At 48.1% G+C, this 13,057-nt stretch overlaps 1 protein-coding gene across 11 annotated transcripts in view; it reads left to right on the top strand.

The window, feature by feature from the left end:
* The window catches only part of DLG1 (discs large MAGUK scaffold protein 1), a 337,516-nt gene that overhangs the window by 312,047 nt on the left and 12,412 nt on the right, over positions 1-13,057 (top strand). The gene's annotated exons all lie outside the window — the stretch shown is intronic.

The following is a 13,057-nucleotide window of genomic DNA, read 5'->3' as shown; positions in this document are numbered from 1 at the left end:
TCATTGATCTGTAGCTCAAAAGGCACGCCTAGAATCCAACATCACCCCTTAAACCCTGGATCTATCTTCAAACTGTTGAATTTCCCCAGATGACAAAGTGAAGTTAAGGGAAAGGGAAATGGGACTTGATATACGGCCTTTCTGAGGGTTTTGCAACTACATTCAAAGCGGTTTACATACATTCAGGTACTTATTTTGTACCAGGGGCAATGGAGGGTTAAGTGACTTGCCCAGAGTGACAAGGAGCTGCAGTGGGAATCGAACTCAGTTCCCCAGGATCAACTGATGCAGCCTTCTTTATGTCCCCGAACCAAAGTAATTTAATTTTCTGCTTATTTAATTTAAGGAAATTATACCTTGTCCAATTAAAGTGTATGCACTTAAATTTAGGCTCGAGATCCGTGAGTAAAAAAAAAAAAGGCATGAACATGAGAGGGTCATGAGTGGATCGGCAGCGTTCCTTTTGGTTACATAAGTAATTATAAAATAATTTGGGCATTGGTGTAAATGGCTGTTCCTAAATGTATTCACAGTTCCCGGGGGGTAAACGCTAGTCCATAATGTCTCCATTATCATCCTTTCACTTTACTTACCTGTTACCTTTCCCTCCCTCTGTTCACCATCCAGGAGTGGAGGAGTTGTCTAGTGATAAGAGCAGTGGACAGGGAAGCCAGGGTTCAAATGTCACTCATCCTACTGACGTTTTGGGAGATGGCAGCACTGGGGACAGGAGCAAGTGGGCGTAACTGCTGCCGCCCAACCTTAAATACGGGGGGAGGGGGTCCACTGCGGGAGGCATTCTGGGCACCTTTTAAATAAAGGTGAACCTGTGTCAGTTGCCCTGGACCAGGTAGCCCCGGAGTGGGGAGCCAGGGTCCTGCTGGGCCACCAAGGAATTTTTGCAAAGGGAGAGTGGGGAGTTGGGTCAGCCTATTCTGTTTTTTTTAAATGGCATCCTTCTTGTAAGAGCAAAAAAGAGAATCTCCCGCAAAAAAACACAAGGAAACAAAGTCTCAAGCGGAAGATATCCAGAAGGACCAGACTGAAGACACGGATGTTAAAATCCAAAATGATTTATTGGGACCCTACACGGTCTGTGTTTCGGCCAAAAAGGCCTTCTTCAGGGGTCTTCAAATTGGCAGATACGGATAATCCTTCCAAAAGTACTTATAAAACATGACGATTTGGACAAAACCAAAAACAGAAAACGCTAATACAATCCAAGTGCAGCATAGGCTTTCAAGTCTGTATCCTTCTTGTAAGTGCATGAGCCTGTCCCCACTCGTACACTGGCAGGAAGGGGAATATTCTTCTTGTGGTGAGGCAAATGGATGCACATTATCATGGTGATAGGTGCCTTTTTTTTTTTTCCGTTGGTGCACTCTGTTATAATATGCATGCCATTATTTACTGCATATGGGGGGGGGGGGAGTTATTTTTAGCACTTGCATTAGAAATCTGTGCCTTCTCCGAGGACAAGCAGGCTGCTTGTTCTCACTGATGGGTGACGTCCACGGCAGCCCCTCCAATCGGAATCTTCACTAGCAAAGTCCTTTGCTAGCCCTCGCGCGCCCACGCGCACCGCGCATGCGCGGCCGTCTTCCCGCCCGAAACCGGCTCGAGCCGGCCAGTCTTCTTTCGTCCGCACTCGGTACGGTCGTGTTTTCGCCGTGTCGAGCCCCGGAAAGTCGACCTCGCGCGTCCTTTTTTCGACGTGTTTTTTCTTCGGAAAATCCTCAAAAAAACTGTTTGGGAAGTGCTCCGGAAGCCCTCTCGGGTTTCGTTTGCCCCTTCCCGTATTTTTTCAGATTTTGCCCCGGTAAGTTTTCTTTCGTCGTCGGGGTAGGCCTCTTTTCGGCCTCGGTCGAGATTTTTCTCCCTCTAAGTTTTGGTGCTCATTTTCGCCATTTCGGCTTTTGATTTCGCCGGCGTGATTTTTCCGCCCATGACATCAAAGCCTTCCAGCGGCTTCAAGAAGTGCACCCAGTGCGCCCGGGTAATCTCGCTCACTGATAGGCACTCGTCGTGTCTTCAGTGTCTGGGGGCCGAGCACCGTCCTCAGAACTGTAGTCTGTGTTCCCTGTTACAAAGGCGGACTCAGGTAGCGAGATTGGCCCAGTGGAACGTTTTGTTCTCGGGCTCTTCGTCGGCATCGGCACCGGGGGCATCAAGTGCATCGACGTCGTCAGCATCCAGACCTTCTTCCTCGGCTGCTAGTGTATCGGGTGCATCGAGGCATCGAGTCTCTGCATCGGCGCTGAGGCATCGGGCGACTGCATCGACGTCGGTGGTACCGGGACCTCGTCTGCTGATGTCGTCGGACGGTGGTGCATCGTCTGGAGTGCAGGTGAGGGCTGTCCATTCCCCTGCTGGTGGCGGTGAGCCTTCGGGTGGGTCTCCCCCTACCCTGAGGGCTCCTGCGGTACAGCCCCCCCGAGACCGACCTCCTTCGGCCTCGGCCCCGAGGAAGCGACGGCTGGATTCTACGTCCTCCTCGTCGGTGCCGGGGAGCTCCGGTGACATGCTTCGGAAGAAGTCGAAGCATCGACACCGGTCTCCTCCCCGCGTCGGCACCGAGAGCTCTGGGTCGCCGAGGGAGTCGGCACCCAGCAGGCATCGGCACCGAGAGGACCGCTCACCCTCTGTTCAGGAGGTGTCGATGCGCTCCACTCTGGACAGCCCGGAACAGCCTCCACGCCCGGAACAGGTTCTGACGTCGACGCCTGCATCGACCTCTTTGCCTTTCTCTGCAGCCGCTCTGAACGAGAGCCTCCGGGCCGTTCTCCCAGAGATTCTGGGAGAGCTGTTGCGCCCTACCCCTCCGGTACCGGCGGTGCTTGCGCCTCCGGTACCGTCGAGCGTGGCGCCGGCTGGCCCATCACCCGGGGTGAGGTCCCCGACGTCGGTACCGCGTGCGGTGCCGACTGCGGCCACCTCCCAGGAGGGCTCCCCGACTACGTCGGCGGAGGGAGCTTCGCCGATGCGGGCGAGGGAGTCTACCTCTCGACGCCCCCATCGTGGACGTGGCTCCACGGAGTCGAGCCGGGCGAGGTTGCAGACACAGGTTCGTGAACTTGTGTCTGACACCGAAGGTGAGGCCTCGTGGGAGGAAGAGGAAGACCCCAGATATTTCTCTGACGAGGAGTCTGAGGGTCTTCCTTCTGATCCCACTCCCTCCCCTGAAAGACAGCTTTCTCCTCCTGAGAGTCTGTCTTTCGCTTCCTTTGTCCGGGAGATGTCTACGGCCATCCCCTTCCCGGTGGTTGTGGAGGACGAGCCCAGGGCTGAAATGTTTGAGCTCCTGGACTATCCTTCTCCACCTAAGGAAGCGTCCACTGTTCCCTTGCACCATGTCCTAAAAAAGACATTGCTTGCGAACTGGACCAAGCCACTAAGTAATCCCCACATTCCCAAGAAGATCGAGTCCCAGTACCGGATCCATGGGGACCCAGAGCTGATGCGCACCCAGTTGCCTCATGACTCTGGAGTTGTGGATTTGGCCCTAAAGAAGGCTAAGAGTTCTAGGGAGCATGCTTCGGCGCACCCCGGGCAAAGACTCTAGAACCTTAGACTCCTTTGGGAGGAAGGCCTACCATTCTTCTATGCTCGTGGCCAAAATCCAGTCTTACCAGCTCTACACGAGCATACACTTGCGGAACAATGTGCGGCAGTTGGCGGGCTTGGTTGATGCGCTCCCCCCTGAGCAAGCCAAGCCTTTTCAGGAGGTGGTCAGGCAGCTGAAGGCGTGCAGAAAATTCCTGGCCAGAGGGGTGTATGACACCTTTGATGTTGCGTCCAGGGCCGCTGCTCAAGGTGTGGTGATGCGCAGGCTCTCATGGCTGCGTGCCTCCGACCTGGAGAATAGACTCCAGCAGCGGATTGCGGACTCGCCTTGCCGTGCGGACAATATTTTTGGAGAGAAGGTCGAACAGGTGGTAGAGAATCTCCACCAGCGGGATACCGCATTCGACAAGTTCTCCCGCCGGCAGCCTTCAGCATCTACCTCTACAGGTAGAAGATTTTTCGTGGGAAGGAAGACTGGTCCCTACTCTTCTGGCAAGCGTAGGTACAATCCTCCTTCTCGACAGCCTGTGGCCCAGGCTAAGCCCCAGCGCGCTCGCTCTCGTCAGCAGCGTGCGACTCAGCAAGGCCCCTCGGCTCCCCAGCAAAAGCAAGGGACGGGCTTTTGACTGGCTCCAGCAGAGCATAGCCGACATCCAAGTGTCAGTGCCGGGCGACCTGCCGGTCGGGGGGAGGTTGAAAGCTTTTCACCAAAGGTGGCCTCTCATAACCTCCGATCAGTGGGTTCTGCAAATAGTCCGGCAAGGATACACCCTCAATTTGGCCTCCAACCCTCCTAATTGTCCACCGGGAGCTCAGTCTTACAGCTTCCAGCACAAGCAGGTACTTGCAGAGGAACTCTCCGCCCTTCTCAGCGCCAATGCGGTCGAGCCCGTGCCATCCGGGCAAGAGGGGCTGGGATTCTATTCCAGGTACTTCCTTGTGGAAAAGAAAACAGGGGGGATGCGTCCCATCCTAGACCTAAGGGCCCTGAACAAATATCTCGTAAAAGAAAAGTTCAGGATGCTTTCCCTGGGCACCCTCCTTCCCATGATTCAGGAAAACGATTGGCTATGCTCTCTGGACAGTATCTGCGATTTCAGCTGGGCACACGTCACTTCCAGTACTGTGTGCTACCCTTTGGGCTCGCCTCTGCGCCCAGGGTGTTCACAAAGTGCTTGGCTGTAGTAGCAGCGGCACTTCGCAGGCTGGGGGTGCACGTGTTCCCATATCTCGACGATTGGCTGGTGAAGAACACATCCGAGGCAGGAGCCCTGCAGTTCATGCAGATGACTATTCGCCTCCTGGAGTTACTGGGGTTTGTGATAAATTACCCAAAGTCCCATCTCCTCCCAGTGCAGAAACTCGAGTTCATAGGAGCTCTGCTGGATTCTCAGACGGCTCGCGCCTACCTCCCAGAGGCGAGGGCCAGCAACTTGTTGTCCCTCGTCTCGCGGGTACGAGCGTCGCAGCAGATCACAGCTCGGCAGATGTTGAGATTGCTAGGCCACATGGCCTCCACAGTTCATGTGACTCCCATGGCCCGCCTTCACATGAGATCTGCTCAATGGACCCTAGCTTCCCAGTGGTTTCAAGCTGCTGGGGATCTAGAAGACGTGATCCACCTGTCCACGAGTTTTCTCAAATCCCTGTATTGGTGGACGATTTGGTCCAATTTGACTCTGGGACGTCCTTTCCAAATTCCTCAGCCACAAAAAGTGCTGACCAAGGATGCGTCTCTCCTGGGATGGGGAGCTCATGTCGATGGGCTTCACACCCAAGGAAGCTGGTCCCTCCAGGAACGCGATCTACAGATCAATCTTCTGGAGTTGCGAGCGATCTGGAACGCTCTGAAGGCTTTCAGAGATCGGCTGCCCCACCAAATTATCCAAATTCAGACAGACAACCAGGTTGCCATGTACTACGTCAACAAGCAGGGGGGCACCGGATCTCGCCCCCTGTGTCAGGAAGCCGTCAGCATGTGGCTCTGGGCTCGCCGTCACGGCATGGTGCTCCAAGCCACATATCTGGCAGGCGTAAACAGCAGTCTGGCCGACAGATTGAGCAGGATTATGCAACCTCACGAGTGGTCGCTCAACTCCCGAGTGGTGCGCCAGATCTTCCAGGCGTGGGGCACCCCCTTGGTGGATCTCTTCGCATCTCGAGCCAACCACAAAGTCCCTCAGTTCTGTTCCAGGCTTCAGGCCCACGGCAGACTGGCATCGGATGCCTTCCTCCTGAATTGGGGGGAGGGTCTGCTGTATGCTTATCCTCCCATTCCTCTGGTGGGGAAGACTTTGCTGAAACTCAAGCAAGACCGAGGCACCATGATTCTGATTGCTCCTTTTTGGCCGCGTCAGATCTGGTTCCCTCTTCTTCTGGAGTTATCCTCCAAAGAACCGTGGAGATTGGAGTGTTTTCCGACCCTCATCACGCAGGACGAAGGGGCTCTTCTGCATCCCAGCCTCCGGTCCCTGGCTCTCACGGCCTGGATGTTGAGAGCGTAGACTTTGCCTCTTTGGGTCTGTCAGAGGGTGTCTCCCGCATCTTGCTTGCTTCCAGGAAAGATTCCACTAAGAGGAGTTACTTCTTTCTATAGAGGAGGTTTGCCGTCTGGTGTGACAGCAAGGCCCTAGATCCTCGCTCTTGTCCTACACAGACCCTGCTTAAATACCTTCTGCACTTGTCTGAGTCTGGCCTCAAGACCAACTCTGTAAGGGTTCACCTTAGTGCAATCAGTGCATACCATTACCATGTGGAAGGTAAGCCGATCTCGGGACAGCCTTTAGTTGTTCGCTTCATGAGAGGTTTGCTTTTGTCAAAGCCCCCTGTCAAGCCTCCTACAGTGTCATGGGATCTCAATGTCGTTCTCACCCAGCTGATGAAACCTCCTTTTGAGCCACTGAATTCCTGCCATCTGAAGTACTTGACCTGGAAGGTCATTTTCTTGGTGGCAGTTACTTCAGCTCGTAGAGTCAGTGAGCTTCAGGCCCTGGTAGCCCAGGCCCCTTACACCAAATTTCATCATAACAGAGTAGTCCTCCGCACTCACCCTAAGTTCTTGCCAAAGGTCGTGTCGGAGTTCCATCTGAACCAGTCAATTGTCTTGCCAACATTCTTTCCCCGTCCTCATTCCTGCCCTGCTGAACGTCAGCTGCACACATTGGACTGCAAGAGAGCATTGGCCTTCTATTTGGAGCGGACACAGCCCAACAGACAGTCCGCCCAATTGTTTGTTTCTTTTGATCCCAACAGGAGGGGAGTGGCTGTGGGGAAACGCACCATATCCAATTGGCTAGCAGATTGCATTTCCTTCACTTAACGCCCAGGCGGGGCTGGCTCTTGAGGGTCATGTCACGGCTCATAATGTTAGAGCCATGGCTGCGTCGGTAGCCCACTTGAAGTCAGCCTCTATTGAAGAAATTTGCAAAGCTGCGACGTGGTCATCTGTCCACACATTCACATCTCATTACTGCCTGCAGCAGGATACCCGACGCGACAGTCGGTTCGGGCAGTCAGTTCTTCAGAACCTGTTTGGGCTTAGGATCCAACTCCACCCCCCGAGGGCCCTGTTTGTTCTGTTCCAGGCTGCACTCTTAGTTAGTTGGTAAATTTTTTAGGTCAATCTCAGTTATGTCCTCGCCGTTGCGAGGCCCAATTGACCATGGTTGTTGTTTTGAGTGAGCCTGGGGGCTAGGGATACCCCATCAGTGAGAACAAGCAGCCTGCTTGTCCTCGGAGAAAGCGAATGCTACATACCTGTAGAAGGTATTCTCCGAGGACAGCAGGCTGATTGTTCTCACAAACCCGCCCGCCTCCCCTTTGGAGTTGTGTCTTCCCTTCTCTTTGTATTGCTACATATGAGACTGGCCGGCTCGAGCCGGTTTCGGGCGGGAAGACGGCCACGCATGCGCGGTGCGCGCGGGCGCGCGAGGGCTAGCAAAGGACTTTGCTAGTGAAGATTCCGATTGGAGGGGCTGCCGTGGACGTCACCCATCAGTGAGAACAATCAGCCTGCTGTCCTCGGAGAATACCTTCTACAGGTATGTAGCATTCGCTTGGGGGTTAGTGCTAAATGCACCGCTTACTGCATCAATGCCTGGAAGAGTAACACTAGTCCCAGGCTAGGAAGGAGGCAAGGCAGTCTCCTAGCGTTTTTATTTCTTTTTAAACCCTCGATTGTGGGGAAAGTAACAGCCATTTATAGCAGAGGCAGAGATGTGCTCTTGGTTTGGAATAAGGAGAGAAACAGAAGGAATACTGACGTATCAGAAGCACCACCTACGCCTGAAACTCTGAAATGTGAGGCAGCAGGTGGCAATAGCAGGTTTGAAAATATGGTATTTATAAGCATAAAACCAGGAAGTGGTGATGGCCCTCCCCTTCATTTTTGGAAACAGAGGAATTAGTATGGCAACTGCATTAAAACAGATGATTTAGGAAGGCTGATAGCTCATTTTGTTAAAACAAATTTTAAACATTTTTGTGAACTTTGTTATGATAAATGATAGCTGGGTGCTGGAGTGACCATTTTATTTTTTTCAATTTATATATTTGTTGAATTTTCCTTTTTTGGATGCTGGATATAACATCATACCTTATACTATGAATTTATCTTTTTGGTCAGACTGCATGGACCGGCATCATCTATGTAAAATCTGTAAAACGTTTGTGAAAGAGAAAGAGAGCAAGGCCATAAAGTTATTTAATAAAGACAATAGAAAAAAAAAGAAATGTAAAGGTAGTCAGTGTGAATGTAAACATTAATCAAAGTCCTTTTTAAACAGTGATTGCTAATGTCTTGGCTTCAAAAGCATGATTGGTGCTTTAAATGTGACACTTAACATGTCTCTTTTTAGAGCTAACTTCTGGTGCATGACTTTTGTATTGAGACTGCCCCATGGCATGAGTAGTGAACTTTAAATAAGCACTGTGTGCTGCTGAGATCACACAGAGAAAATAAGCTGGTATTGGCACTGCCTGATCCTTCTTTTGCTGGGGCAGGATTCAAATGGATGTCAAGCTCTGCACCACTTTTAAAAAAAAGAAAAAAAAAGTACATCTATTATTAGTAATTTGTAACTTATCTTTAAAAATCAAGTGCGATACCTAAAGATTAGAGGGTGGTCAACATAATGCCAATTTTTAAAAAGGGCTCCAGAGTTGGCAAAATGGTAGAGACTATTGTAAAGAACAAAATTACTGAACGTGTACATAGGCATGGATTAATGGGGCAAAACCAACATGGATTTAGCCAAGGGAAATCTTGCCTCATCCGTCTGCTATTTTTCTTGACGGCCTGAATAAACGTGGATAGAAGTGAGCTGGTTGATATTGTGTGTCTGGATATTCAGAAAGCATTTAACAAAGTACCTTATGAAAGACTCCTGAGGAAATTAGTGTTATGGGATAGAAGGCAGGGTCCTATTGTGAATTAAGAACTGATTAAAAGATAGAAAACCGAGTAGGGTTAGATGATCAATATTTTCAATGGAGAAGGGTAAATAGAGTTTTCCAGGGGTCTGTACTGGGAAAAATGCTTTTCAACATATTTATAAATGATCTGTAAACACAATTGATGAGTGAGCTGCACCTGCCTGTCCATGCAGATTACCCTCCTCCATAATTAAACACTGGCATCAAAATTGACAGTCAGCAGTTTGCCTTCCACACATAGGCAGTTATATATGATGTAATCTTGGAAGTGTGTGTGTGTGGGGGGGGTTAAATTGTGACCCCAGCATAGTCACATTCATTGTCAATACATGATTAACAATCCAAAAAATGATGCTAGCTAACAACATTTTACTTGGTAATTTCAACCTTGATATGCCCCCCCCCCCTCCCCACCCACCCCAATTGACATACGTATCATCCGCACTCGTAGCATTTGATATGAGTGTGATATAAAATACACATACTTAATCCTGATTTGTCTTTGCCATTCCCGTGACACTGGAGAAGTCTGCCTAGTTCCTGAAAATCATCACCAGAGAATGTGGTAAAGCAGTGTAGCACAGTTTATATAAGAGGTTTGAACAAATTCTTGGAAGCAAAGTTCATCAACTATTATTAAGGTGGACTTTGAGGGGGAAAAAAAATCCATCTCTTATTCCTGTGGCAGGCAGCATGAAATTTATTTTACGTTTCAACATTTTTTATTGATGAGTCAGCCTTATATACGCAACCAGATAACTCCAAACACAGTGTTGCAAAGTTGCACCAAACAGTGGCGCGAATGAATTATGAATTGCCATCAACAAGTTTTTCAGACTTTTCTCCCCCCCTCCCCCAGGCTCTATTCCCCCCTCCCTCTTATGTTCCAATTGTGAATTGAACGCATTAGCATTATGGATCAGGAGTCAGGAAGTTTTTTCAGGCTATCCAACAGTTCTGCCGGCTCATATCTGGTCCTAGCCCACTCTTATGTACCACCTTTGACTCAGTGGGCAGCTGCTGTTCCGTGAAGGAGCCCTTACGCATGAAATTTATTTTAGTCTTTTGGGATCTTCACACAGAAAGAGAGGCGGGTGCTGTAGTTCCACGAAGGAAAAAACGAAAGAATAACGCCAACAAATGAAGAGCAAGAATTAGTCTCAAAGGATGTGTTCAACAAAGAGCACCCTGTTTCCTAGCTAAGGACATTCTTTGCTGAATAAATTTTTGATTGAAACTCACTCTGGCTTCTCTTTTGGGATCACGGGCGGGGGGAGGGAAAGAGTTTTGATTTCAGCTTAATCCAGATTTCGGGTCTGTTTCGGTGCCAAAACCGAAATTCGGTCAGCCTCTAACTTGGTTTTCTTGGGGCTTTTTATGTTTGTTTGTTTTTTTTAACTTAATTTTGGCATCTCCATTGACTGGGTTTTCAATTAGCACACTGGAATTTTCCTGGCTGCATCACCTGTTGTAATGATTATGACATTGGAATCTTCTAGTCTCTGCCTCTATCTGTTAATAAGAGGACATAACCCTTAGGTATTGTCTGCACTGGTCTAGCAGGACTCGAGGAAAGGGAATAGGTAGGAACAAATTCCAGCTTTCTTTTCCCTCTTTATTGAGGTGATTTTCATAAGAGATTTTGGCAACCTTGTCAAAACTGTTACCTCTGAAAATAACTCTTCCATTTCCTTTCTTAGTCAAACTGAAAGTCCACCCAGCCATTTATATCTGAACTTCTGAAGCAGTTTTTCTTGCCTCAGATTGAAAAGTTGAGAGGAGGGAAGGACAGAAAAACAAAGATTCCAGTGATGAATGGAGCTAATGAGTCTGAACTATACTTGTCTGCCATGAGTTGCTCATTGTTTACTCTTAACAAAAATACTAGGACTAGACTAGGGGGCATGCAATGAAACTATTAAGTAATAAATTTAAAAGAAATCGGAGAAAATATTTCTTCACTCAATTTGTAATTCAACTCTGGAATTCATTGCCAGAGAATATAGTAAAAGCAATTAGCTTAGCAGGGTTTTAAAAAGGTTTGGATAACTTCTAAAAGAACAGTTCTTAAGCCATTATTAAGATGGACTTGGGGAAAATCCACTGTTTATTTCTAGGATAAGCAACATAAAATCTATTTTACTGTTTTGGGATCTTGCCAGGTACTTGTGGCCTGGATTGGGCCACTGTTGGAAATAGGATATTGGGCTTGATGGACCTTCCGTCTGTCCCAGTATGGCAATGCTTATGTTCTTAAGCAGCAATATTTAGAAGAGTGTGCTTTCTTTAAGCTCTTAAAAGGCTTTAACTCTGAATCCTGACCAGATATATCTCAGATCATTTATACTTAGTTCCAAAATTACACAAACTTTTATATAGTTTTCAGCCTTGTAGTTGGAGAATATTTTCACGCTTAGCAAAAACTTCATTGAAGCAGTTTAAGGGAAAAGTCTTTTTTTTTCCTAATCTTATTTTTAAATAGGTGACACCCCCTGAAATCATTTCTGTATGACTTAGACTAAAATGGGTGTGTTTTAAGTAGTAATCAAATAAGCTCAGTGCAATAATTTTCTATGAAAAAGTATGCTTGAAAGTCAGTTTCTCCTCCAGCTGCTGTTTTTGCAGTATGTGTATGTTTGTGTGTGTGTTTCTGCATTGGCTCTGGTTTTCTGATGTTAGGATTTTCAGTGAAACAGGAACAATTTGGATTAACAACAAAGATATAGAGGCATCCCATATTCATGACATGATCAAGTACCTTGATCATATGTCCATTTTGGCATTATAGTAACATGCAACGGAGAGGAGCAAAGTACACAGCACAGGTAGTCCAGAAGAAAAGCACAAAGGGCTCTCAAGAATGGAACCAGTGCATATTCCGCCAGTGTCGTTATGCTCATATTAGCCCTCTCCTCAAGTCACATACAGAAATGATGACTGGCTTCCTATCCGTTTCCGCATACAGTTCAAACTCCTCTTATTGACCTATAAGTGCATTCACTCTGCAGCTCCTCAGTACCTCTCCAGTCTCATCTCTCCCTACATTCCTCCCCGGGAACTCCGTTCACTGGGTAAAACTCACTTATCTGCACCCTTCTCCTCCACTGCTAACTCCAGACTCCGTTCCTTTTATCTTGCTACACCATATGCCTGGAATAGACTTCCTGAGCCGGTACATCAAGCTCCATCTCTTGCTGTCTTCAAATCTAAGCTAAAAGCCCACCTTTTTGATGCTGCTTTTAACTCTTAACCCTTATTCACTTGTTCAGAACCCTTATTTTATCATCCTCACTTTAATATTCCCTTATCTCTTGTTTGTCCTGTTTGTCTGTCCTAATTAGATTGTAAGCTCTGTCAAGCAGGGACTGTCTCTTGTTCAAGTGTACAGTGCTAAATATGTCTAGTAGCGCTATAGAAATGATAAGTAGTAGTAGTTATTAATGACCTGATATGGGCCATGTTTCATGCAAAAATCTAACTTCTAGGCATCCTCCTCCGCACCAAGGACCCCTGAATCAGGCATTGATTTACGCCGAAACACGCCCCGTGTCTGGTCATTAATAAAGTGTATTGGTTTCATTCTTGAGAACCCTTTGTGCTTTTTTTTCTGGACATTTTGGCATTACCACCATGATGGCCCCATTAGTGTGCCGCTTAATTTGGTGGGGTTGAGTGTTCTATAAAATCATTTGTGTGTTCGGTCTTCACTAATTATGCAACTCCAAGAGCTTAGCTGTAAACATATACTGAGGTGACCATCCAGCGTTGTACATCCTAGGCACAAAATGAGTCATCTTGCAGCACGCTCGGTTCCTGCCTCAGGGTTCAAATCGCTTCACTAAGAATAAGCCTTGTGATGGGGAAAAAAAACCCACGGACACTGATGGACGCATGACCCATCTCATCCAATCAACAAAACTGATTGCCTTATCTCTCTTTGTTAATGCATCCTCTAACTCTAACCATCCTATAATATCTTAAAGAGGTTTGATGTCACTGAACAGATCCACCCATGTGTAGAATCACAGGAAAGATTGCAATAGAGGGACAGTAAATAGAA

Source organism: Microcaecilia unicolor, chromosome 10, assembly GCF_901765095.1.
Source record: "Microcaecilia unicolor chromosome 10, aMicUni1.1, whole genome shotgun sequence".
In the NCBI taxonomy this organism is placed as follows: Eukaryota; Metazoa; Chordata; class Amphibia; order Gymnophiona; family Siphonopidae; genus Microcaecilia; species Microcaecilia unicolor.
Note: the sequence above shows the minus strand (reverse complement) of the source record. Positions and strands in the feature narration are given on the sequence as shown.